This window comes from Crotalus tigris, unplaced genomic scaffold (assembly GCF_016545835.1).
Source record: "Crotalus tigris isolate CLP2741 ecotype Arizona unplaced genomic scaffold, ASM1654583v1 scf7180000019205.210441, whole genome shotgun sequence".
Classification (NCBI taxonomy): domain Eukaryota; kingdom Metazoa; phylum Chordata; class Lepidosauria; order Squamata; family Viperidae; genus Crotalus; species Crotalus tigris.
In genome coordinates, this window is record NW_024097433.1 from 164870 (window position 1) to 192256 (window position 27387).

General features: G+C 41.2%; 1 non-coding gene across 1 annotated transcript; it reads right to left on the minus strand.

Moving 5' to 3' along the window:
• Positions 1 to 11690: 11690 nt before the first annotated feature.
• Positions 11691 to 11778, minus strand: TRNAY-GUA. The gene is given in 2 exon segments: positions 11691 to 11726; positions 11742 to 11778. It is a non-coding gene; the product is annotated as a tRNA-Tyr (tRNA).
• Between the last annotated feature and the right edge of the window lie 15609 nt (positions 11779 to 27387).

The window sequence follows — 27387 nt, forward strand, 5'->3', positions numbered from 1 at the left end:
AGAAAGGAGCATTAATTATGGCATCCGTGGTGATTATGTAGGCCTATCTGAACATTACAGGTCATCCTCGACTTGCAACCACAACTGAGCCCAAAATTTCTGTCGCTGAGACATTAGTTGAGTTTTGTGTCTCATTTTACAACCTTGCTTGCCACAGTTGTTAAACGAACCACTACAGATGTTAAGTTAGTAACACAGCTGTTAAGTGAATCTGGCTTGCCCATTGACCTTGCTTGTCAGAAGATCACAAAAGGTGATCACACAACCCCAGGACACTGCAACCGTCATGAATATGAGTCAGTTGCCAAGCATCTAAATTTGGATCACATGACCCTGGGGATGCTTTGACAGTTGTAATCGTCATAAGTCACTTGTTTCAGTATCTTTGTAACTTTGAATGAAGGAAGGTTGTAAGTCGAGGATTACCTGTAGTTTGAATCAATCCACTGCATCATGTTTGCTGAGCTCATGGACTGTGCAGGTTATCCTTGCAAGCATTTGTTTAGCAACCATTCAAAGTTGCACAAGCAATGAAAAAACAAAGAACTATTTTTCACACTTATGACCATTGAAGCATCCCCATGGTCACATGATCAAAATTCCAGTGTTTGGCAACTAACATATTTATGACAGTCGCAGCATGTCATGTGATCACTGTCATGGTTCCGACAGATGAAGAGTTTCATCTGTCAGAACTGTGACATTAAGCCAAAAACTGGATTCCCCTCCCCTGAGCACATAGTATCAAAGCACAATTCCATTCTCCCATTAACCGTCATAAATCACATTCTCCAATTAGTTTGAAATACAGGCTCTTCCTCCATTACTCCATCCCGCCATTTCTAATCTTCTCTTATTTCATTAATCTTGGTTCACACACTAAATCCAGTATTATTATATCTATCTAAATTCTCATGCACATTCCTCCCCTCCAGCATCATCTCTAACTCTAAAAGTAAAACATAAGAAGAAAATGGTTGCATCTCTAACTGTTATCAAAGCAAAAACATCCGATGTTGACATCCTATTTGTAATCTTCCCAGCTAGCTTCCAACACCAAAGTCAAGGGGGAAATCCAGATTCACTTAATGATTATGATTCACATAATTGAAATGATTTGCTTAATAACTATGGCAAAAAGATGGTAAAATGGAGTATGATGCACTTAAGCAACTGCCTTGCTTAGCAGTGGAAATTTGGGACCCAGTTGTGGGTCATAAGTCAAGAATTACCTGTAATTTACATAGTACTGGTAAAGAGATGCTTTTTATTTAGCACTTGAAAAACGGTATATGGCAATATTTGTCTTTGCATGAACAATTTTTATCTGATAAGATATAAGCTTTCTAATAGGATTTACAAAAGGAATATGATAAAAGCCTTGAGGAAAGCTGTGCAATGGGACAAGAAAGAATTGAAGACAAATCAAATCCTATGACAATATTTGATTGAATTAAAGATTAAGGCTGGTAGAAGTAAAAGAATGTTATATTGGTGTATTTGATCAAGATTAAAATAGGACGCTATTTTGCCAAGTTCTGGCAACCGTTTTGGACTTTTGCTATCTAGTAAGAGTAAAAAATTGATGTTTTGTGGATTTGCTTATAGATATAAGATGGTATATGGAAGAAATACCTGTTTATAACCCTACAGAAGGTGAAGAGTTACTAAATTTGTCTATATAATAAAAATAAATAATAATAATAATAATAGTAATAAAGTTTGAAGGGATCTTGGAGGTCATCTAGTTCAATCCCCTGCACAGGCAGGAAACCCTATACCATTTCGGACAAATGACTGTCCGGTCTCTTCTTAAAAACTTCCAGTGTTGGAGATTTCACAGCTTCTGGAGGCAGGTTGTTCCACTGGTTAATTGTTCTCACTGTCAGGAAGTTTCTCCTTAGTTCTAGGTTGCTTCTCTCTTTGATCAGTTTTCATCCATTGCTTCCTTGTCCTGCCTCCAGGTACTTTGGAGAATAGCTTGACTCCCTCTTCTTTGTGGCAGCCCTGAGATATTGGAACACTGCTCTCATGTCCCCCCTCGTCCTTCTCTTCATTAAACTAGACATGCCCAATTCCAGCAGCCATTCCTTATATGTTTTAGCTTGTAATTGTCCACTAAGTATACAAGCTATATTTGTAATGAAGGTTGGAAGTCACTTCTCTCTGTATATATGCATGTTTGTGTATGTATGTATTTTTCTGTTAGTTTTTACTTTTGTAATAAAATCATATTTTAAAAAATAGAGTGCTGATCAACTTTATTTTTTTGTAATACAGATTCTTAGAATATCTTCTAAGGATGGTGACATTTGTACTGTACAGTATATTCATGTACTTCTTCCAGTTTTGATCTCCTTTAAGCCGATTACTGTCTGTCCATTAGCATCCTTTAGAACGCCAATTTGTGGTTGTGATCTTTCTTTGGTTTTCTATGTCTGTTTCTTCAGTGTCTTTACAGATATTATTATAATACTGTTTGTCTCTTCTAACTGCTCTCTGAAACTCTGTTGTCTTTGTCTTTCTTAGCTTTGGCTTAGATTAGAAACTGGGAAACTATGAATTGCTCAATTGGGGATTAAATCTGACTGGGTCACTTTGGACCAGACACTTTCTCTTATAGGCCAACCCACCTAACGTTGTGGGGAAAATAGGAGAGTTTTCAGTTACATAAAATTAAGGTGGGCTATAATTATAAGAAATAAACATTTCTTTGTACAGTGTCCCTGGTTTCCTGTCAATGAGGTCCAGCAATTGAACCAGAGTAAATACATGTCTATGGAAATTCTCCACCCCCACTTGCACTACTCAGGTGACCCTGGAGACACATAAGCCTCCAGGTAGCTTTAATGACTCCCTAAAAGAATGCAAATGAACAGCTGTCTGCAGGAGCATAAATCTTTCCATTCCCCACCATCCAGTCAGAGCTGAAGAAGCTTCTTGGATGAGAAGCGAAACTTCTTCAAAGAAAAACAAGAAAGTCCAGTTGCCTTGTGAAAAAGCATCTTTGGGAGACTGTAAATACACTTCCCTATCTGCCACAGCAGATAACACCACAGATAGTCCTCAGTTTACAACCACAATTGGGCCCAGAATTACATTGCTAAACAAGACAGTTAAGTGAATCGTGCTTAATTTTATGGTCTTTTTTTTTTTTTTTGCAACACTCATTAAGGAAATGACTGCAGTTAAGTGAATAACATGGTCATTAAGTGGATCCAGCTTCCCCCATTGGCTTTGCCTGTCAGAAGCAAAGTCTGGGAAGGTTGCAAATGGTGATCACATAACCTCAGGATGCTGCTCTCATTGCAAATACACGCTGGTTACCAAGTGCCCAAATTTTGATCAGTGATCACGGTGATGCTGCAATGGTCATAAATTTGTGAACCAGTCATGAGTTGCTTTTTTTCAGTACCTTTGTAACTTCAAACGGTAAATGAATGATTGTAAGTCAAAATTATTTGTACTAGCTACTTTTGCCAACCTGATGCTGTTCAGATATGCAGGGAGGCAGTGCCTAGGATTTTAAGACTCAGGCTGAGGCATTTGATGTTTTCCAGCCAGGATGGAAAATAATAATAGTAATAATAATAATAATAATAATAATAATAATAATAGCAATAATAATAGTAGTAAAGTTGGAAGGGACCTTGGAGGTCATCTAGTCCAACCCCCTGCTCAGGCAGGAAACCCTACACCATTTCGGACAAATGGCTGTCCAGTCTCTTCTTAAAAACTTCCAGTGTTGGAGCACTTACTGCTTCTGGAGGCAGGTAGTTCCACTGGTTAATTGTTCTAACTGTCAGGAAGTTTCTCCTTAGTTCTAGGTTGCTTCTCTCCTTGATTAGTTTCCATCCATTGCTTCTTGTCCTGCCTTCAGGCGCTTTGGAAAAAAGCAAAACAACTACCAGTCTGTTCACCAATAAGAGAGAAGAAAGCTCACTCCCCTCTAATTTTCTCCAGAAAAACTGTTGGTGAACTCAATAATAGGAAAAATAAGCAGAGAAGGGAAAATTCCTGCTTTATTTTGTTTTATTCATTTCTCAAGATATACTTGAATTTTAAAAAAAAATCTGGATTTTTAATTTCCATGTTGCCTGAGGACAGAATGGGACAACTTACTGTGGCCAAGTTGCCATGGCCAGCTCACTGTGGGACAACTCGCCACAGGCAACTCACCACTGGACAACTCGCTGCAGGACAATTCAACAATACAACTGAATTCTTTAAAATATTTTAATTTTTGTCATTCACATTTTATTTTGTCCCTCCTTCATTTAATGATTTAATGTCCAGCAGTGAGTTGGCCATGGCGAGTTGGCTTGTGGCAAGTTGTCCTGACCTAGACCCACCTAGTGATGCCCTGTTCTAGCAAACGAAATTGCCAAGCTTGGAAGAAGTGTGTTTGCAGATACACACTTTAACCATGAGATGGCATGTACGTTTTACAGATTCCCTGGATGTAGTGAAAATAATTGGGATGCAGACAAAGGATATAGTCCTTGGTATACCATAAGGCATAAGGAATTCTGGGAACCTTTCCAGCAATTTGGTTTATAGTTCAGCCAAAACACAGCTGTTACTTATTGATTATGAGTCACTATTATATTAAGCAAATGCATCTTTATTTCAAACAGCTTTGCAGAATTCAAGACATGGAATTTCCAAGAGCATTTAAAAAAAATATTACAGAGAACTGCAAGTACTTGTTTACTTTTAACATGCAAATTTGAAAGTGTTTTGAGGGTTATTTGATATGCATAGATATGTTTTAATGCTTATTCTTTCTAAAATGCCTTAGTTGCTATAAAGCATGATGTCAGAACCTATTTCTATTTCATTTCTATCTATCCCCTCTGATCTAAAAACAAATCTCACCTTTCCCTGGGTTCTGCCATACTCTCAAGGGGGAAAGGGGATGTGCCTGTGGGGTTATTGCTTTTGCTTCCTCTATTCACTACAATGTAACCTTTTGCTCATTTATGGCTTCTATGTCCGCTGAATGCTACAATGTAACAATTTGCTTCCTGCACTGTATCTCTCTCTGAACTTTCTTCTCCCTAACCCAGTGATGGCGAACCTTTTAGAGACCGAGTGCCCAAACTGCAACCCAAAACCCACGTATGCATTGTCGGGTGCTGGGTGGGTGTGACCCATTGGGTGGGCGTGGCTGCAGTGGTAACAGCAGACCGGGTGGGACTAAAAAGTTCAATCAATCAATTCCAACTTTGCAAGATCTTTTTTTTCCCACGAGAAGTTGAAATTGACTGATCGATTGAACTTTTTTTTTTTTTGCACATGGCGGCAAAGCAAAAAGGTTTTATAAAACCCAGTTGAAGGCTTAGGACTGGGGCAACGGCGCGTGTGCCTGAGAGGGCTCTGAGTGCTGCCTCTGGCACCCGTGCCATAGGTTCGCCACCACTGCCCTAACCTGTCAGCTAGGAAAGGGGGGGGGAAGAAAGAAATACAACCTCTGGAGCCTGGCTTATCTCTCCGTTTCTCAAAAGAAGGTGTGAAGAGCCGCTTGAACATTGCACTGCAACCTGAGCCGGATTGATGTTATCTCCCCTCTTCCCACAATGGACTTAACACCTGGGGATGGGCCGGTTTTGAACTGTCCGGATGAACTGTGAGGTGGGGTTTGCTTGGGAACACTTTAAAGTATCGATCTGTAAGGAATCCCTCAGATCCTGTCTATTATGCCTGCTATCAACTACTCTTAATAAAAGTTCCTGTTGGAAGAAATTGTTTCCAAGAGTTCTGCTTTCTTAAGATGTGGGGTTGAAGTGGGCCCTTATACATGATTTGCTGGCTGAGGAATTCTGGGAGTTGAAGTCCACAAGTCATAAAAGGGCCATGTTTGAAGACCCCTGCTTTAAGGACTATGAAAAAATAGACCAAAGGATTGCAGATTGCCAAAATCAAACTAACCATATAATGGTTTGCATAGTATATGAATCCAACCAAGCAATGTTTATCAATGTATTTCCTCAAAAAGGTAAACTTAAGTGGGAATTCTCCTTTCGTCCATGCAGATTTTGCTTGAATGTCATTGCCTCCATGGAAAACCCTACAGACAGAGCTGAAAATATAAAACTATGTAGCTTTTCAGTGGGGTTAGACCAGTGGTTCTCAACCTTTTTATACCGGCAACACAGGTCATGCGCGGCGCACATGCGCGGCACCGCCCCATGTGCGGCATGCATGCGCGGTGCTGCCAGCTGAGGAAAAAAATGGCAGATCGCGTTGTTTGGCAACCCCTGTGAAATGGTCGTTCGACCCCAAATGGGGTCGCGACCCACAGGTTGAGAACTGCTGGGTTAGACAGTCTCTTCACTCTCCCCTTGAGTTAGTTTGGAGTTTTGCAAAACAGATTTGATAGATATGAACTCTGGGCCCATATTTCCTATAGTGGGACAAAATAATTGATTTAAGCTATTTTACCCTATTTTAAAAAATCAGCACCGAGGCTGCTAAGAAAATAAAGTCCTCTAAAATGATACATACTCACATTCCAGTCCCCCCCCCTCTCTCACACACACACACACACACAAAACACAAACGTGTTTCACAATAAACAAATATTTTCTAGAAAACCTCTGAAAGGTATGAGATACCTCACTGCAGCAACTGTTGGGTGGCAAATCAATCTTTCTCTCTCTAAAAAAACAAAAAACAAATAAACCCCAAAACAAAACACCATCACAAAGCGTGTGTATCCACCCTTGTCTCCCCTCCTCAGATTTCGAGGGTCTGTTGCATGCTGGGACCCGGAAAGTCCGCTCAGACCGACGACCTGATTTCCATTCGGGAACTGGGATCTTTGGCGTGTCCGCGTGTATCGACGTGGGCGGAGTAAGTCACGGCCCGGAGAAGTTTCCGCGGGTGGCGTTTAGGCTTAGCTGATTTAGTATTGTGATTTGGGTCTTTGTTTACCAAGCAGAAGGGAGTTTTCCCGTGGTTCAAACCAGGCTTGGTTTCATACCCGGTGATGATTTGGGGGGGGGGGGAAACTGAAGTTGTAGTCCCGGGAGTCCTCACTCCGGTTTAAGAAGCAGCCTTTTCTCTCCCGCCGTTTCGGTCTTCGCTTCCCAGCCAGCGGAATCGTTGTGGTCTGAGGTCCTCCTCAGTTCTGTAGCTCATAAAATGGGCTCTGTAATCCATTTTAAAGTTGGGGGAATAGAATTTGGGTATATCGTGGCACAAATGAAAGTCCCCTTCAGAAAGAAATTTCCCCTCCACCCCACCCCCCATAATAGGGGCTGATACAGACGTAAGTGAAGTGCCTCTGAGAATGCTCAGTCGGGATTAATTAAGCCACAGTAAATAGGTGTCACCCTGGATGGTCATCAGTGGGGTTGGAGTGTCCATAGAAGATGGCCAGAAAAGTCAGTGTTGTGCAACTGAAAGTTCCATCTTTTTTTATGTGAAGCCAAGCTGGGTTTCATGCATTAAAATACGGTAAAATATACCGAAATAATGTATTTATGTTCTCTGAACCAGGTTCTACTATCTTTAAACAGACTTCCAAAATCTGATGCCTTGAAAAGTGTTCAGCAGATAACTCCACTTGCACTGGGACACCACAAGGGCCATTTTACTTGTTTTGACCTTCTCTACTCCAAGGATACTACTTAAAAATGTGGTTGGATTTGGATGGATGGATGGATTCTCTGTAGCAGCACGTATCCTCTGGAATCAGGTTTCCCCCCAAGATCCAGAAGCTCCCCACTTGTTTAGAAGACTTGTGAAGATATGGTTCTTTACCCAGGCCTTTGGTGAGGGAGAGCGAACCCCCTTACTTCATCATGCTTTATCTTTTATTGATTTATTATAACTTCTTGTTTTGTTGTGAGCCACTGAGAGAGAGTTGGGCAACATACAGGTTTAATATTATTATTAGTTATATTCTTCGCTTCAAGTCATTCTTGGGTCCTGGAAACTATATAGACAGATCCCTGATCTTTTCTAGGAAAGATTTTCAGAAGGGACTTGCCCTTGCCTCCTGCTTCCCAGGGCTGAGAGAGAGGGACTTGTCCAAAGTCAGCCAGTTGTCTTCCATGCTTAAGGCAGGATTAGAATTCAGGTTTTCCTGATCCTGGTCCAGCACCTTAACTACTAGATCAAGCTACTGCCTCCTATTAACCAGTGGAACAGCTTGCCTCCAGAAATTGTGGGCACTCCATCACTGGAGATTTTTAAGAGGCTGGACAGTCACTTGTCTGAGATGGTATGGATTCTCCTGCTTGAGTGGTGGGCTGGACTAGAAGGCCTCCAAGGTCCCTTCCAGATTCTATTCTATTCTATTCTATTCTATTCTATTCTATTCTATTCTATTCTATTCTATTCTATTCTTATTCTTATTCTTATTCTTATTCTTATTCCTATTCTATTCTATTCTATTCTATTCTATTCTATTCTATTCTATTCTATTCTATTCTATTCTATTCTATTCTAATTCTATTCCTATTCCTTTCTGTTCTATTCCTATTCCTATTCCTATTCCTATTCCTATTCCTATTCCTATTCTATTCTATTCTATTCTATTCTATTCTATTCTATTCTATTCTATTCTATTCTATTCTATTCTATTCTATTCTATTCTATTCTATTCCTATTCCTTTCTATTCCATTCTATTCCTATTCCTTTCTATTCTATTCTATTCTATTCTATTCTATTCTATTCCTATTCCTATTCCTATTCCTATTCCTATTCCTATTCTATTCTATCTCTTTCTCTCATCTCACAATTATTTTATATATTTTCGGTGAGGTTCTTGGTACTCTCTGAACCTGATTGTCTGCTTGCAGACTTTTCATGTTACTAGTAGGGTAATGAAACATCTGCAAACAAACAAACAACCAAGCTCAGAGAATACCAAGAACGTCATAATTCAACTCTCTACTCTACATATTTTACTGTCAAAGCTACGTCAACCACAGAAGCTGGTGTAGCATAGCAGATAAGACTGAGCTGTGATTCAAGAATTCCAGGACGGCTTCTGCTGTGAATTCATTCAACTGCCTGAAGGGAAACTGCTCTCTCTTGAGCCCCATTTCCTGCAGTGAAAAAGTGAAAAATGGGTGCTAGGAGGCCAGTGCTATCCTCACCTCCTACCAATTTCATGGGAATGTTCATGCTCCTTTATTTACAAGACTATTACCCTTTTCCAGGATATGTTTTGACTTCTCCGTCTGGAATTCCTGATAGTCTCCGTTCCAGGCATTAATCAAGCACAACCCTTGTTTCATTTCTGAGCTGCCTGCAGAACTGCTATTATAAAACATATGACTGCTTTCTGCCTTAGTCATTAGAGCAAAACTTCTCAGTCGCTCTTCTTTGTTCCCCAAATACTTATCCCAAAGTCTTATCAAACTTCAAAGTCCAGTTGTAAGTCCCTCCCTTCAGCACCATTATAACCCTGGCTGCTGAATGGATGGACATAACTCAAGGAGTCCCTGTATCATAAAACCAGTATCATTGAATGATCTTTAGATAATGGTAATGTAATTACCGTGGATAATTTCTTTGATTTCTCTCTTAATAGGAATACTTCCAGAGATTTTTCCAATATATTTTAGTCAATGTGACAATCTTTAAAAGTCCCTGTTGTGATGGGTAATGGGTTTCATTACCCACAGGGGAAAAAAAAACACATTTATCCAAATTTAGGTAATTTACCCAGATTTGGGAAGCACCATTTTAGAGTTGCAGCATTAAATATCCACCTTGATCAGCATCATGTTTCTGCTTCTCTGAAACCATAGGAGCAGGTTATTATTTTGGGAGAAATGGTGAGAAATCCATCTTTAGCAGATCTTTTAAAGTGGTCTTGGTCTGTCCAAAGTCCAGATATCCGGGATTGCAAAGTAGCAGCGGTGACCTGCTTGGCAACAGGAATTGACAGCAGAAAAGCTGTGATTCTGATTTGTGTCTGTTACAACGGAGCCCAACAGGTTCATGGTGATATTAGTAAGCATATGGGTCTCTCTTGGGGATGATGCGGGAGGGAGGCCCACTAAGGCCTGGGAGTTCTATTTAGCTATTTACTACATTTATTTTACACATACACCCTTCCTTCCTTCCTTCCTTCCTTCCTTCCTTCCTTCCTTCCTTCCTTCCTTCCTTCCTCCCTCCCTCCCTCCCTCCCTCCCTCCCTCCCTTCCTTCCTTCCTTCCTTCCTTCCTTCCTTCTGTCGTGGAAAAACCCAAATGGAAAAGACAAGAGACAGCAACGCAAAACAATAATTCTTACTTTAAGATTCAGAAGTTTATTTTGCTAATGATTTAGAACATAGCAAGCATAATAACACAAGATCACTTACATTAATAACCCATTGCAATGAGGACCAGATAGCATAGCAGATTCCAAAAGGACAGCTATAGGCCAATGGCAAATCAATCAGGTCCAGTCCCAATCCTTTACACCCTTTCTCATTCTAAGACTGTAGTCAGATGGTCCACTGACTTTTGCTGACTTTTTACTGACCTCCTGCTGACCTTCTGCTGAACATAACTTTCCACATATACCTGTGTACCTTGGAACCCGCATCCATCAGCTACTTTCAGTTCCCTATTTCTTACTGTTCCAGTCCTTGTGTTCTAAATATATTTGAAACAAGCAAGCTTAGCAAAATCATATTAAATAAAATACAATTGCAAACTGCAAATTTAAGAATAGCACAGACTTTGGTTCAATACTTTGTCCATGAGGCCTGATTCAGTTTACCTGGGCCTAAACCTTGCATAAAAGAACAATAGCCAATATTTTCGTTTTCCACACTTCCTTCCTCTGATAAACTAAATATAAAATCAGCTTGACTTGTTGGCTAGATAAGTGATGGTAAATGACTGCTGCAGTTTATGACATGTGAGTAAGTTACCTGCTCTGGATTTGCAGTGGGTTCAATAGACAGAAGTTTAGTTGGGCGTGTTTACATCTTCAATCGGACATTGTGTAACTGAGCCCACAGCATGCGTACCCAACCAAACACAATCCAGACCATCCAATGTGCAAGTTTCACATGTCAGATTGCTACCTCCCAGCCTTTTTTTCCAGCAGGGAGGTACACTCTGGGTGGTGGTCCTTTACTAAATGTCCAGTTCTGAACTTGAGAAGCATTCTGGAAAATGCATGTGGAAAGTGGTGTTTTGTTTTCATTGGCAACAGCAGTTGAACATAACTAGTTTTATTTAAAGAAGGTCTGTGAACTCCCAATTCCACTTCCCCTTCTCAAAAGGAAAAAAATTCTGCACCTTCCTTTCTTACGATGTCCTTGTGTTGTTCCTGTGGCTCCTTGCAATTTTCAATTATTTCCTTTACCTGGTCTTGTCTTAGAGCAGGGGTAGGCAACCTTGACTCATTTATGACTCGTGGACTTCAACTCCCAGAATTCCTGAGCCAGCCATGCTGAGGTGAAAGGGAGAGGTTTCCAAGCTGAGACATGCTGGCTGAGGAATTCTGGGAGTTGAAGTCCACGAGTCATAAAAGAGCCAAGGTTGCCTACCCCTGTCTTAGAGAGAGCTTTTGTCCCATTATTGAGTGCCGAAAGATGAAATAGACAAGTAAAATTTCTTTTTAAAAAATTGCCCTTTCCTTGAATGCTGTTCATGTGGGCATCAGTATCAGATGTGAAAAATCTTTTCCTTGTTTAACATTTTGTATTTTGCAAGGAAAAAAAAAATATTTGTCCTTCGAGCCGGAATCGAACCAGCGACCTAAGGATGACTTTGGTAGTTCTCTACAGTCCTCCGCTCTACCAGCTGAGCTATCGAAGGGATAAGCCTGGGGTGCTCAGTTGCTGCTTTTCACTTTGGGTGTGGTGCCTACTGAGCTGGATTTTCATTTGAAAATGTCCCTGCCTTTCCAGTTGCGTGGCTGGCAAGTGTAAAGGAACACCTGCTTTAAAAATAAGAGTAATTTGGTAATGATTATATGCATTAGCTTCTTTTTCCTGTAATCAGAGTTCCTAGGAGATCTCAGCAGCCACAAGAGGGGAGGGGAGGCCCTTAATATATTAGTAATTAGCTTTAGTACAGCTATGGTTTTACCATAGAAGAAACTCAGCATCATTGTTTCATTAAAAAAAACATCTATCTAACATACCAACCTTATTGCTCCCACAATGATATCTGATTTGGCTGTGTGTCTGTGTGTGTTTTAATTATTTAAAGTTATTAATTTTTAATTAACATCCTGCATTATGTTCAAGGCAGCGTGCCTGGTTTTCTCCCTCCCCCACCAATTCACTTCTTTAATTCATACGACAATCCAGCAAGGGCTGATTACATCGAGAGACAGTAAAACTGCTTCACAACCTCTCAGGGGCTGTACAAAAACCAGGTGCAGTTGGAACCTTCTGTATCCTAGCCCAGCATTCTAACTACTAGGGTAGCACAGAAATGTGTCAATTGCTGAAGTTCTGGATAGCTAATTGGTGATTTATTTTTCCCTGGTGTAAATGAAATTCAATGGTGAAAAAAGTAAGGTTCTACATTTAGGCAAGAAAAACCAAATGTACAGGTATAGTATAGGGCAGTGGTGGCGAACCTATGGCACGCGTGCCAGAGGCGGCACTCAGAGCCCTCTCTGTTGGCACACGTGCCGCCCCCAGCAGCAGGCCGCCACCACCGCCCGGAGCAGGAGCCCTGCCCAGCACAAAGGAGGTGAAGCAGCTGACTAGCAAGCTCGAGTAGAGGTGGTAGAGCAGAGGTCACCAACCATTGTCGATTGGCGGACTGGAAGAAAAGGGAGGGGGGAGTATTTTACATGTGCGTGGCCGCGAGTATGCACACACTGCAAATGAGGCGGGGCTAGTGCCTGCATGATACTCACTAGCCCTGCCCAATTCTTGCTTGGTGCAGCACCTTGTATCTGCACCCCGCGACGCAGCGGTGGCTGTTTTTGCGCCTTGCAGCATGCTGGCCCATTTTTGTGCCCCTGGTTTTTGCGTGCCCCCCCTGAGGGCACCACAAGGCTGATGGGCCCCTGGCACTTTGCGATAAATAAGTGAGTTTTGGGTTGCGGTTTGGGCACTTGGTCTCTAAAAGGTTCGCCATTACTGGTATAGGGAGTACCTTGCTCAATAGTAGCAACTGTGAGAGAGATCTCAGAGTCCTAGTGGACAATCATTTAAATATGAGCCAGCAGTGTGCTGCAGCTGCCAAAAAAGCCAACACAGTGCTAGGCTGCATTAACAGAGGGATAGAATCAAGATCACATGAAGTGTTAATACCCACTTTACAATGCCTTGGTAAGGCCACACTTGGAATACTGCATCCAGTTTTAGTCACCACGATGTAAAAAAGATGTTGAGACTCTAGAAAGAGTACAGAGAAGAGCAACAAAGATGGTCAGGGGACTTGAGGCTAAAACATACAAGGAACGGTTGCTGGAATTGGGTATGTCTAGTTTAATGAAGAGAAGGACGAGGGGCGACAGGAGAGCAGTCTTCCAATATCTCAAGGGCTGCCCCAAAGAAGAGGGAGTCAAGCTATTTTCCAAAGCGCCTGAAGGCAGAACAAGAGGCAACGGATGGAAACTAATCAAGGAGAGAAGCAACCTACAACTAAGGAGAAACTTCCTGACAGTTAGAACAATTAATCAGTGGAACAACCTGCCTCCAGAAGCAGTGAATGCTCCAACACTGGAAGTTTTTAAGAAGAGACTGGACAGCCATTTGTCTGAAATGGTATAGGGTTTCCTGCCTGAGCAGGGGGTTGGACTAGATGACCTCCAAGGTCCCTTCCAACTTTGTTGTTGTTGTTGTTATTATTATTATTATTATTATTATAATATAAATGTGTATGTGCAGATGTGCATCTCTTCCCTCCAAGCTTTTTAGTTTGAAATTGTTACCCAGATAATTGAAAAACTTCCATTTTCAGGTCAAGTTTAGAATCAGTGTTGAGTTTCAACATGTGTTCCCTTTTGGGGAAGAAGATAGTCACTTTTATAGTGTGGCTCAGGGGTGAGCAATTAATTTTCCCAAGGGGCCCCATGAAAAACTGGGACTGTTATAGGGTGCCAAAGCAAAAAAGCTGTGAAGGTGTGTAAGCATGCACGTACACACCTTCACAAAAAAAACCAAAATAGCAGTCGCCTTCAAAATAAAAGCAATGCAGTTGTATTACATATATGGCGTACACTTATTTACATTTGATTTCTAATTTCTGATTGATTTTATGTGACTGGACAGGGACAGCCAAAGGGCATATATGGTCCGGGAGCCATAAAAAACCCCAGATTTGTTATGGATGCTTATTTTTCATTCCAAACGAGTGATGTAAGTTCGATGCAATAGGCAGATTGGCATGATAAAGATGGCATTGTATGAAGAGTTTATGATACATGGGTGTTTTAGAGCTGCTTATTCCATTAACTTTTCGATTTTCATTTTGATGCCATCCAAATCCTATCATGCAAGGTAGAGAATGACCTATGTGTCAAGAATTCTGCAAGACTAGAATTCTTTATTGATCAAGTGTGATTGGATGCATAAGGAATTTGTCTCTGGTGCATAAGCTCTCAGTGTACATGCAAGCAACAAGTGACAAATCATGATCATCATCATAAAATACAACCATCATAAATCATATAACACGCAGTGATAGTCATAGGATACTTAATAATCAATCAACATAAATCATAATAGGATACGAAATAAAAGCAATCAATCTAAGTCATGAGACACAAACAACAAAGTTATAGTCATAAGACGTTAAGGAAATAGGTAATAGGAAAGATGAGACTGTATTAATACTAATACAGTCCTACTAAGTGGTTTGACATCCCAGGGCATAAGACAGGGCTAATAATGATAATGATGATAATGATAATGATGATGATAATAATAATAATAATAATAATAATAATAATAATAATAATAATAATAATAAAGTTTGAAGGGACCTTGGAGGTTATCTAGTCTAACCCCCTGCTCAGGCAGGAAACCGTATACCATTTCAGACAAATGGCTGTCCAATCTCTTCTTAAAAACTTCCAGTGTTGGAGCATTCACCACTTCTGGAGGCAGGTGGTTCCACTGGTTAATTGTTCTAACTGTCAGGAAGTTTCTCCTTAGTTCTAGGTTGCTTCTCTCCTTGATTACTTTCCATCCGTTGCTTCTTGTCCTGCCTTCAGGCGCTTTGGAGAATAGCTTGACTCCCTCTTCTTTGTGGCAGCCCCTGAGATATTGGAACACTGCTATTATGTCCCCCACTGCTATCATGTCATTAAACTAGACATACCCAATTCCAGCAACCATGAAAGTTAGGTGTTTAGTAGAGTGATGGCATGGGAGAAAAAACTGTCCTTGTGTCTGGTTGTTTTGGCGTGCAATGTCCTATAGCAGAGGTCCCCAACCTGTGGGCTGCAGCTCACTACTAGGCCATGGCCTCTTGGCCATGGGTCTGTGTGAGTAGCTGGCCAGTGTGCGTGCATGCCCGCACTCACCCCCCTTGCACTAGCACAGCCGGGAGCGTTGCACGGGTGCTAGTACTGCCGGGAGCATTGCGCATGTACTAGTGCCGCCAGGAACATCATGTGAGTGCTAGCAGCACCGCAGGTGTTACATGGGTGCTAGCATTGGTGCGAACGTCATGCCCATTCTTGCGGCCCGGTTTGCAGAGTATGCATGCTTGTGGCCCCGTTCGCACACACGTACAAACCACATTGCGCGTAAAGGTACCTGCTTCCCTTTCCCACCGGGCCGCCAAACCAGAAAGATTGGGGACCCCTGTCCTAAAGTGTCTTCAGGGAAGAAGTTGAAACAGTTTATGTCCAGGATGCGAGGGGTCTGTAGATATTTTCCGAGCCCTCTTTCTGGCTCGTGCATTATACAGGTCCTCAGTGGAGGACACAACAGTTTAAAAAGAAATTTCAATTCAGTGCCCTATAGGCTCATAGTTATCTAGGTTTTAAAGGAACCACATCAAAGGTTAAAAAAGAACAAAGCAAACACTGTGCCACGTTCCTGAGATAACTCAGTTGGCAGAACAGATTTTGCTTGCCAGCTATTGCGGTTTCTTTCTTATTTACTGAGAATGGCACAGTGAAACCCCACGCTGTTTCTAAACCTAAAATTGAAAGGTTTTTCTGCAATATTTTGAGGAGGAAAACCCATACACATGAGGATGTGCATTATGGAACTTCATTCTTTTTTTCTTGCTTGAGGGCTAAGCATTAACGATTGCGGCACTTAGACTGGTGGCACAGGAAGTATCTAGTACGTAATAATAAATGAGTTACACTTTGGGCATAACCTGCAAATCCAAATGGGATCAAAGTTGTGCGTTGTCTTAGCAACACCATCATATATGTTGAGCACAGAAAATGGAAAAAAGTCTTCAAAACAAGATTGTTTTTTTAAGGGAACTTGCTGGGATCCTCCATAAAAAATAAAGTTGGAATTCCTTCCCCTCAGATTGAGGGCAACAGAAGAAGAGGACGACAGAGAATGAGGTGGCTGGATGGAGTCACTGAAGCAGTAGGCGTGAGCTTAAATGGACTCCAGAAGATGGTAGAGGACAGGAAGGCCTGGAGGAACGTTGTCCATGGGGTCGTGATGGGTCGGACATGACTTTGCAGCTAACAACAACAACCCCTCAAAAAGGGGGAAAAATGTATCTACCATATCTGGGTTGCAAAATTCCAAAGTGACTTCCACAGCAGAGTTTCCCAACCTTAGCTATTTGAGATGTGTGGACTTCAACTCCCAGAATAACCTAGTCAGCGTTGATGGCTGTGGTATTCTGGGAGTTGAAGTTCTCACATCTTAAAATGGGCTGAGGTTGGGACACTGCTCTAAATGGAAGTAAAGAGATAACAGAACATTCTTAATTCCTTGTTGCCAGCTGGCCTTTTGAAGCCCAGATCTGTTATTCCTAGGAAAAGCGAGAAGATGGTTCAAAGTTTTCTTGCAAGAAGGACAAGGAAAGATTGAACAGTGAAAAGGGGAATGTAGGATTGAGTTTTACGCTTGTAGTAGTGGAATAGGTGGAGGCTCACAGTGCTTAAATGTATCTTCAATATGTGTTTACACATGGAACCTACAAAAATATGGAGAATCATTTTCAACATAACCAGATAGCCAGTTATGTTTCTTTATAGGAACCCCCATTCCATTTATTATTTTTTGTTCTGCTTCATAATGAGTGAACCATCCCATGCCTTCTGAATATGCCCGGTATTCATTTAAAATTATTGAGATTTTTATTCTTGTTTTTTGTTGTTCCTTCTACATATGTTTTATACCAGTGATGGCAAACCTTTTAGAGACCGAGTGCCCAAACTGCAACCCAAAACCCACTTATGCATCATTGAGTGCCGGGTGGGTGTGGCCCATTGAGTGGGCATGGCCCACTGGGTGGGCGTGGCTGCAGTGATAATGGCAGACTGGGTGGGACTAAAAAGTTCACAATTCCAACTTTGCAAGATCTTTTTTTTTCCCGTGAGAAGTTGAAATTGACTGATTGAATCTTTTTTTTTTTTTTTTGCACACGGCGGCGGAGGCCTAAAGCAAAAAGGTTTTATAATCACCCAGCTGAAGGCCTAGGACTGGGGCGATGGCGCGCGTGCCCACAGAGAGGGCTCTGAGTGCCGCCTCTGGCACCCGTGCCATAGGTTCGCCACCACTGTTTTATACATTGGAACCTGCCTTCACCTGGAAGATTTGCCTTCACCTGCTGGTCCTTCCTTTCTCTTGGCTACAGAAGGATAAATTTCCAAAACATGATTTTGCTGGGAAATTTGCCCATATTTATAACTGCAGGTACCAAGATGTGACAATCTTAAAAGTATCTTTGGTTCTTCAAAAAGCAATGGGATTTTTTTTTTTACTTATATATTTTACTCAGCAGTTTTACTGTAAGCTATAGAGTTGGGCACTTTTGGTTACTAAATAAATATATTACATCTTATGACTGGGTCCATTCCAAATCACAAAACTGGTTATGGCTGGCCTGACTCTTGTTGCGATCTGCATTCCTAATTTTAGGTACATCATCTGACTTCATCAGTGCTCATTAAGCAAGGATCTTTAGTTAGCTATCTATGTTAGTCTTTCCTAATCTGATGATCAGAATTCTCTGCCCAAGGCCAAGGAATGACTAAGAAGCATGAGCAGTGAAGTCCTGCAAGAGTGCCAAGTTAGGGAAAGTCAGCTATAAAATGCAGGAAAAAAATGGCTACAAGTAATCCTCAACTTACCATCACAATTGAGGCCAAAATTTCTGTTGCTAAGCAGGACAGTTATTAAGTGAATTTTGCCTCATTTTGCAACCTTTCTTGCCACTCTCATTAAGTGAATCACTGCAAACACAGTTGTTAAGTGAATCTGGCTTCCCCATTTACTTTTCTTGTCAGAAAGTCACAGAAGGTGATCACACAACCCTGGGACACTGCAGCCGTCACAAGTACATGCCAGTTGCCAAGCGTCACAAGTTTTGATCACATGACCGGGGGGGGGGTGCTGCAATTGTCATAAGGGTCAAAAATGGTCATGTCACTTTTCAGTGCCGTTGTAACGTCAAACGGTCACTAAATGAATGGTTGTAAGTCAAGGATGACCTGTACTGAGGGTTTTTTTTGTAACATTTTTGTAACTTCATGGCACCAGCTGAGAAGGAGCTCCGAGCCATACACAAAATCTTAATGATGCTATTATTTTGTATTCTACTGGGCACATGTTTTAAATAACATAATCTGCTCAAAGAACTCACCCAACTGTTGGGTGAACTAAAGAATATAACATGGAAATCAAATATGTCAGATAGTGTAAACACAACGCAGGCACGTACTATCACATTTGGTGGACATGTGGAAAGCTAAGGCTTATTGAAAAAAGATACATATGTGGTTAGAAAAAAATATTAGGTGAACATCTTGATTTTAAACCTGAACTTTTTTTACTAGGTATAATGCCTGAAAAGATTAATAAGCAGAGTTTATATTTAATTTTACACATCACTACAGCAGCGAGAATAATCTTCGCACAATACTGGAAGAATGAAGGATTGCCATCAGAAGAAAGAATAATCAGAAAAATATTGGAATATGCAGAGAGGGACAGATTAACTATGAGACTGAAAGATAAAGAAGACACAGACTACTACCAAATTTGGGACTTATTTTATTGTTGGTTAGAGGAAAGAATGAAGGATTAGGAATTGAATATGTATTAGCATAGCTAACTCCAGACAGCTTGTTGTTTGGAAAAATTAACATATGTATGCAAACGAAAACCAATAAAATTTCTATAAAAAAATAAAGAATATAACATGGAAATCAAATAAAAAAGACACAAATGACAGGGCTGGCCTTCCCATAAACCATAATAAGTCATGTAGCTCAAGTTGGCAGTTGGGTGAATGAGCAAGGACATTGTCTGAAGGGCTTCCCACACAGTCATGGCTTGTGGTGTCTGCTTCAACCATGCTATCTGCCCCGAAGACCTGCTGGTTGAATCATGCAGTTGTAAAGCAAAACCGGCTTCCCCCGTTGACTTTACTTCTCAGAAGCTAGCCTGGAAGGTCACAAGTGGCAATCATGTGACCCCAGGACATAGCAACTGTTACAAATACATTCCAGTTGCGAAGTGCCCATATTTCGATCACATGACTGCGGGGATGTTGTGACAGTCGTAAGTGATAGGACTGGTCATACATCTTTTTTTCTGTGCCATTGTAACAGTTGCTAAATCATTGGTTGTGTGGGTTAAGGACTAGCTGGCTTACAAATATGCTGATCTGCAATTCCTAATCAGAGAGGTACTGAATTCAGTGCTACATCCAATATTCCATAACATATTTGTTACCAACTTGGATGAAGAGCTTATCAAGGATGCAAAACGAAGTGAGATGTTTAATAGTTTAAAAGAGTGATCTTTGAAATCGTCCTAACAGATTAGAAAAGTGGGGTTTAACTGTTGCTTCCTGTGGAGTAATAAGAGACAAACGCCAAGAGGGATAGGCAACCTTGGCTCTTTTATGACTCGTGGACTTCAACTCCCAGAATTCCTGAGCCAGCCATGCTGAGGGGAATGGGAGAGGTCTCCAAGCTGAGCCATGCTGGCTCAGGAATTCTGGGAGTTGAAGTCCACCAGTCATAAAAGAGCCAAGGTTGCCTACCCCTGTCCAAAACTTAAGAAACTCATAAAGTTGGAAGCTACCTTGGAGGTCTTTTATCCCAACCTGTTCAGAGCGTCTCAGACCACACACGCTTCCCAACCTTTGTTTGAAAACCTGCAGCGATGAAGCATCCACAACTAGGAGGCAGTGTGTCCCTCTGCATAAGAACTCTCACAGCCAGAAAATTCCTCCTAAGTTCTAGTTTGGATCTCCTGGAAACCTTCCATCTGTTGGTTCTTGTTCTGCCCTTGGGGTACTACGGAGAACAAATCCACACCCTCTTCCTTGAGACAGCTCTTTGTTGGAAGACTGGTATTGTGTCTCTCTCCTGAGCTGCCTTTTCTTAAGACTAATCCCTAGTTCTGTTAATCGCTATTCATAAGATGTAACTTCTAAACTCCTCACCATTTTTTTTTTTGTCTATGGAGATCCTCATTCATCCAGGTTACAAGTTGTCCCAGAGGTGCTTTTCAAAAGGCAACAGGACTTTCTTGGCTTTTTTTCTTGAAAATGTTTCACTTCTCATCCGAGAAGCTTCTTCAGTTCAGTTTGCTTAAGGAACTACTTTATTTTCTGGTTCACATAAAACACTGAACCGTTTGTTAGTTCAAAATGTAGGGGTTTTCATAACACAACAAGAAACAACAACAACAACATCTGAGAACTGAAGAAATTTCTTGGATGAGAAGCAAAATGTTTTTTTTAAAAAAATAAAGTCCAGACCTCTGTTTTGCATCTTAAAGAAATGAAGTCAGAAAGGTCTCGCTTAGTACTAGCCCACGTGAAAATAATCTTTTTCTTAATGAGACTGAATCTAAGTTCCCGTGTATATTCCAAGGGGTTGGTTGTTGCCTTTAAAGCCTTGCATGGTATTGGGCCAGATTCAGTGATGGGATTCAGCCAGTTCGCACCAGTTCGGAAGAACCAGTAGCTAATTTTTTGTTGCCCAGGCCCAGAATGGACTCCCAGAAGTGGCATCCACACAGAGAACTGGTTGTTCACATATTTGAATCCCACCGCTGGCCAGATTACTTGTAGCATGCCCACTCCCTAGTTATTTCTTCCTGCTCTATGAGAGCTGGTAAAGGGGGTATGCTCAGGGTCTCCTCACTGAGACAATGTCACTTGGTGGGGCTTAGGAAAGATGCCTTCTCTGTTCATAACATCTGCCCCATGGAAAATCTTCCTCCCTTCCCCAGAGATATGGACAACCTCAACCTTACTGGCCTTTCAGGAAGCTGTGAAGACCTCGCTCTTCCTCCAGGCTGTTCATTTGGGAACTCCGGTGTTTTGTGTTCTAATTACTGAGCTCCGATCATGCTCTTACTATAAATTATAGAGTGGCTAGGAATTAGAGATGTGATGTGGCAGATTCAATTTTAGGTTGCAGCAGTAGAAAAGTGCTTTCCAAATCACAGGAAGTAATAGTCAAGCCCCACTTTGAACACTGCATCCAGCTCTGGGTGCTACATTTTCATGCTGTTTGTACCACACATTTTTTTTTAAAAAAAGAACTAATTTATTTTCTGGTTTTGTATAAAACCCTGAACCATTTATTAGCCAAAAAGATAAGGTTTTCATAACACAACAAGCAACAACAACAAAGTCATCCGAATCTAAAATTAGGCACGATGCAGCCTTCAGACCTGACCTGTTTAAGGACAAGCTGGAATGGAGCCAAAGATGGACAATGCGGATGATCAGAGGACTGGAGGAGGCAGAGGGAAGACTCACTTTGAACTGCGAGATAGCAATAATAATAGCACAAACTTAAATTAAAAGACGCTTGCTCCTGGGGAGGAAAGCTATGGCAAACCTAGACAGCATACTAAAAAGCAGAGACATCACCCTGCCAACAAAAGTACATATAGTCAAGGCCATGGTTTTCCCAGTTGCAATGTATGGCTGTGAAAGTTGGACCATAAGAAAGGCTAAGCGCCAAAGAATTGAGGCCTTTGAACTATGGTGCTGGAGAAAACTCCTGCGAGTCCCCTGGACTGCAAGGCGTTCAAACCGGTCAGTCCTAGAAGAGATCAACCCCGACTGCTCTTTAGAAGGCCAGATCCTGAAGTTGAAACTCAAGTACCTTGGCCACCTAATGAGAAGGAAGGACTCTCTGGAGAAGAGCCTAATGCTGGGAAAGATTGAGGGCAATAGAAGAATGGGACGACAGAGAATGAGATGGCTGGATGGAGTCACTGAAGCAGTAGGCATGAGCTTAAATGGACTCCAGAAGATGGTAGAGGACAGGAAGGCCTGGAGGAACGTTGTCCATGGGGTCGCAATGGGTTGGACACAACTTCGCAACTAACAGCAACATATACTACTACACAATGCTTTACCGCAGTCTCAGAGCAGTTTACAAATGTTTATAAATGTCAACATATTGCCCCCGCCCAACAATCTGGGTCCTCATTTTACCAACCTCGGAAGGATGGAAGCTTGAGTCAACTTTGGGCCAGTCAGGATTGAACTCCTGGCTGCAGGCAGAGTTTGCCTGCAATGCTGCATTCTAACCACTCAGCTCCCATGGCTCCTGTTGGGTGGCATACGTAGGCAAATGGAATCTGGAAAGTTTCATTTTGATATTTGTAGAAGGCAAAGACTGGGCTTGATGGTGCTTTCAACTTTATGATTCTTTGAAAAGGGAGGAGGAGGAGGAGGAAGAGGAGGAGGAGGAGGTGGTGGTGGTAGTCTTTGGGATCAGGCATAAAGCCAGTCTAGTCTGGGTCTGGAGTTTTTCTGGAGTTATATACCAATGGTACATCATTTTATTAAAAAAATCTCTTTTTAAGTTATTGAGGATTTCAATCCTTTTAACCACATCTTTTCTCCATGTTCCATCAGTGTATTACATTCAAAGTTCTCAGTGCATTTTGTATTATACTCTTTCAATTGTTCTTCTTCCCTTTCAAATTTCAATAAAGGTTTATACATTTTAACAATTACATGTCCATCATTTGCGCATAATTTCAGCTTCACATTTAGTTTTCTGCTGCTCAATTCCAAAATCCTAGCATCTACCTTAAATCTTTCTCTTAACTGTCCATACATAAATCCTTGAAAAGCAAACCCCTCTGCGGTCAATTGCTCTCAATTTCACTTTTTATTTTTATTCTTCATGTTCCTATTCTAACAACTTTTGTTAAGTTGATCATTTTTCTTTATCTACTGTTTCTTTCCTATAAAATAGTTCTTGTACTGAGACTCGTAAAGGTACTTTCGGGCACAGTCTCTGTTTATATCCATTCCGTATCTCAGTATGGCACTGCTAATATGATGGTTCTTAAAAGGTACAGTAACCTTAATTTTATTGTACCATAAAAGACCATACTATCTGAATATCAAATTGTTCCTTTCTAATTGTAAGATCCTCTGAAACAACTCTTTCTTTCATCTCGACTAAGCAGTAGGCTGCAAAGTATAATTTCAAATCAGGCAGTCCCAATCCTTGTTCCTTTACATCTTGAAGTATTTTAAATTTAATTTTTGTTTTTTCCCCCCATTTCCATACAAACTTAGATATATCTTTCTGCCATTGTTCAACATATGTATTGTTTGAACCAAAAAGATAAATTTTGGCAAAACATTCCTTTTTAGCACAGAAATTCTCCCCAACAATGACAATTGTAATTGCTCTCATTTTAACATATTCTTCTTCATTTCATTCCATGTCCTAACATAATTATGGTGGTATAACATACAATTCCTATTAATCATAGTGATATCCAGGTAGTTCACTTTTTCTTTCAATCTTAAGACCAGTTTTTTTCGCATTAGTTCCTTTTGTTTCTTAATATCCACATTCTTTATCAACACCTTCATCATTTGTTAATTTTTTTATAACAAGTTTTTATTGGTTTTCCAGTTTTACATTTAAGTATTTGGAAAGCAGCATGGTGATTGGGTAGTCAATAGTACAGTAACAACATCTTTAGTACATATTTCAGGTTACATCATCAAAAATCCCTTCTCTATTTCCATTAACATTGCTATGTCCTATTTAAGTTAGTAAAATTTGTTAAGTTTAAAGCCAACTAATAGTCCTTTAGTTTGGGGGCTGAATAGTTTTGCTAAGGCTTAGCCTTGACGGCCATCCTGTACTTTTCTCACAGTGCAACAGGACTTCAGGGGACTTTGGAAAAATTAAATGATCATTCCCCCAGCTCAGCCTTACACTAATGGGGACAGATTTGTGGGTCTCCACATCATTACTGTTGTCATCATCATCATGAAAACTCCCTATGCTACTTGAGATGGCAGTCCCCCTGTTGGTGCTATATAGTGCTTTGAACTTTTCATTTAGTTATTTCTTCTATCTGTATTGCCACCATCTCACAAAGCAACTTGTGTCAATGCTGCTAACATCGAATGTTTTTGCTTTGACAACATGTGGAGATGCAGCCATTTTCCTTAACTTGTGTGTTACTCTTAGAGTTAGAATTAGATGATGGGGGGGGGAGGAAGAAGAATGTTTATGGGAATTAGTTAGACATAACAAGATCGTAGTGGTGTGTGATTCAAGGTTGTTTGAAACAGATGATAAGAAGTGGCGGATTGGAGATCTGGAGGGAAAGTCTGCATTTCAAACTAATTGGAGAATGTGATTTATGACTGTAAATTAGAGGAGGGAAAAGTGTCCCAGATGGCGGGGGCAACAATAAAAAATGTTGGCTGTCTGGGTCCCATCGGATGGCATTCATTGTCCAATGGGATCTGCAACATACCTCTAATTTTGGATCTAAAGGGATAGGTAGAAACAACCAGGGAAAGGCAATGCCACAAATACTTACCCTGTGCCATGTAAAGTCCTTAGGGCTCTCTGAGCTTGGTTGTTTTCTTGCAGACATTTCATTGCCCAACTAGGTAACATCTTCAGCATTCTGTGCCATCTAGAGGTGCCCAAAAAGTCCCCAACCTTTTGGGCACCAGGGACCAATTCTGTGGAGAGAGAGGGTGTGGTTTTGTGTGCTGCCTGCATCCTGTGGATGGGGCTTTCCTTGTTTGTGTGGACCGTTTGCTGGCATGCCGTGGCCCAGTACTGGACCACAGACTGGGGCTTGGGGACCCCTGTTATAGACGATCATCAGCATTTGGAAGAACATTGATAAACAATGCAGCCTGCAGGACAAATGTGTGACAGGTGCACACTGAGGCACATTCATAACTGCCAACTTGATCTCCAGGAGGTCTTTTGGAGGGAAGACACACAATCACCTGCACAGCACCCTAAAGCAACCATGTCAAGAGCAAGTACTTTAAGGTGTTGCTGACAAATACAGTGGTGTTTGCACTTAGTGCTCTCAAGCTTTGTAGACTTAAGCCAAAGTGTTGCACAGACACTATGCAAGTACAAATATATGAAATTGCAAATGCTAACAAGCAGCCCTTGTGTCTCCTTTGTACAGAATGTAAAAATCCCTCCGATTGTGGCAGGAAATGCCAACCGCTTACTACTTTTTACGGCATAAATGGGCAAATTAGGGCCTAGGTGGATCAAATAACAGGATATGGGCCCTTCCTGCTCCAGGGTGTGCTGGCTCCGGTTGAGGCCCAGGTGTGAATGGAAGGAAACTGCTTGGTTTGGACTCTGTTTGGTTGCCTTTGCAGAACTGCTTTCAATCAACATATGCCTGAAGCTCAAGTGACTTTTACATCATTGGTTTTTTTTCCCCCACTGCAGGGCAGGATTATCATAAACTAATTATAAATCTGGGTGGACCATAGAATATGGAACCAGATCATCAAATTAAACGTAGAAAGAACAAACTTGATCATTGGCACGTTTTGCAATCTAGTAAGCCCTATTTTGGTATGGGGAAGGAGAAGGGAGAGGAGGGTTACTTCCCCCGCCCCTTTGATGAGTTGAATCTTGCAGAAGATAAAATACATTCCATAACCTGGGGAACCATAGATCTTTTCTCACAGACAACTAAGTTGTAAACCATAACTGGCTGGTCTGAAGGAAATCCAAACCATCTCCATTATGATGGCTTATGCATATTTTGACTTAAGCCATAGACATGGACATGGAGAGAAGATTACCTGGATCAGTACAGTATATGACTGGCAGGATAGCCTGCACCATGTCTTACCTGGCTCATGGCCAACCTGTTTCTACTTTTACTTGGGAAGGACAGTAGGAGGAGGACTAGCCTGATCTCTCTTGGCCATAAAAAAAAAAGGGAGAATGTGTTTCTAAGTGTTTATGGCAATTGATTTCATGGTTAAGAATTCCAGGAACCGAGGTCCCAACATGTCTGGAAGGCCTCAGGTTGGGGAGGTTTAACACAGGAGCATCTTACCTCATGTTTTTGACTCCAAGGGAGATCATGAGTTTAAAATATAAAGTTAATCCCTCAGACCTTGTAACTTTTATTTATTCAGGTGTTTCAGTTCTTCTGCAGCAGAGCTGTTAATAATAACTATCCCAACTATCCTTTCCCTCTGGGATCTTAAGTAATTGCTCTGAAAATGTTTCCTCCCAAATGTGCCAGCTTGTTGACTGACTAAACTCCAGGCCAAAGTGGAAGACTCCCCCGCCCACTTCTCTCTTGTCCAATGTTTGTTCTTCCTTTTGTTCATGAACTTGGGACCTCCAACCATCTCATGAACTTATCCTGACTTCTGTCCCACCTGAAACCGTGCGGAGATCTTCATAAACCAGCTGCCATTGTGAAGTCCTGTAGACCTCACACCAGGTTGGAATCAATGGCTCTAAGCAGTTATAGCATCTTCATCACATTGGGTATGTCTAGTTTAATGAAGAGAAGGACTCGGGGTGACATGATAGCAGTGTTCCAATATCTCAGGGGCTGCCACAAAGAAGAGGGAGTAAAGCTGGATGGAAACTAATCAAGGAGAGAAGCAACCTAGAACTAAGGAGAAACTTCCTGACAGTTAGAACAATTAACCAGTGGAACAACCTGCCTCCAGAAGCTGTGAAGGCTCCAACACTGGAAGTTTTTAAGAAGAGACTGGACAGTCATTTGTCCGAAATGGTATAGGGTTTCCTGCCTGTGTAGGGGATTGAACTAGATGACCTCCAAGGTCCCTTCCAATGACTACTACCAGTACTACTACCACTACTACTACTACTATTTCTTCTTCTTCTTCTTCTTCTTCTTCTTCTTCTTCTTCTTCTTCTTCTTCTTCTTCTTCTTCTTCTTCTTCTTCTTCTTCTTCTTCTTCTTCTTCTTCTTCTTCTTCTTCTTCTTCTTCTTCTTCTTCTTCTTATTATTATTATTATTATTATTATTA